The sequence below is a fragment of the Orycteropus afer genome, unplaced genomic scaffold, assembly GCF_000298275.1.
Source record: "Orycteropus afer afer isolate SDZICR_OR568_19922 unplaced genomic scaffold, OryAfe1.0 scaffold00941, whole genome shotgun sequence".
In the NCBI taxonomy this organism is placed as follows: domain Eukaryota; kingdom Metazoa; phylum Chordata; class Mammalia; order Tubulidentata; family Orycteropodidae; genus Orycteropus; species Orycteropus afer.
In genome coordinates this window covers 55,056-55,869 of record NW_006922528.1, presented here as the reverse complement: position 1 = coordinate 55,869, position 814 = coordinate 55,056, and the positions used below count along the sequence as shown (strand labels likewise).

At 29.4% G+C, this 814-nt stretch overlaps 1 non-coding gene across 1 annotated transcript; it reads right to left on the bottom strand.

Moving 5' to 3' along the window:
- Positions 1–471: 471 nt before the first annotated feature.
- Positions 472–578, bottom strand: LOC122151955. The gene has a single exon (XR_006164351.1). It is a non-coding gene; the product is annotated as a U6 spliceosomal RNA (small nuclear RNA).
- Between the last annotated feature and the right edge of the window lie 236 nt (positions 579–814).

The window sequence follows — 814 nt, the reverse complement described above, 5'->3', positions numbered from 1 at the left end:
TATGACTGTGGAGTCATCTATTTGGCTTTTCCACTATTCTAAAATCTGATTTATGTATTTTGGGGCACTTTCATTGGGTCTATAGACAATTATTATGGTTATATCTTCATGTTTGATTGATCCTTTAATCATTATATAATGTCATTCCTTGTCTTGTGTGGTGATTTTTGTCTTAAAGTCAATTTGATCTGAAATTATTATTGCCACTCCTGCTCTCTTACAGTTGTCATTTGCTTAAGATATCTTCTTCCAACCTTTGATTTTTAGTCTATTTTTGTCTTTATCTCTAAGGTGTGTCTCTTGTAGGCAGTATATTGATTGGTTTTGTTTTCTTATCCAATCTGCAAATCTTTGGCTTTTGAATGGTGCATTTAATTCTTTAACATTCAGTGTAATTATTGACAAATATGATTTGGTTTCTGTCATATGGTATATGGTTTTTCATGGTGTCTCTGGTTTCTTTGTCCATATAAAAATATGGAACTATTCATGAATTTGCATGTCATACTTGCACAGGAGCCATTCTAATCTTCTCTGTATCATTCCAATTTTAGTATATGTGCTGCCAAAATGAGCACTTTACCTGAATTCTTCATAAGTTTTACACAATTTTCAAATATATAGATGAATATTACAACAGGAAATGATCAACTATTACAGAACTATTATAAAAATATTTCAAGAATTCTGGGGAGTTAATGTGTACTACAATAAATAACATTCAATGATATCATTTACATATCCATGTATATATTTAAGAAGAGTGTGAAGTTTATTACAAATGTGATGTTTTTTATTCATGAGTTATATTTAA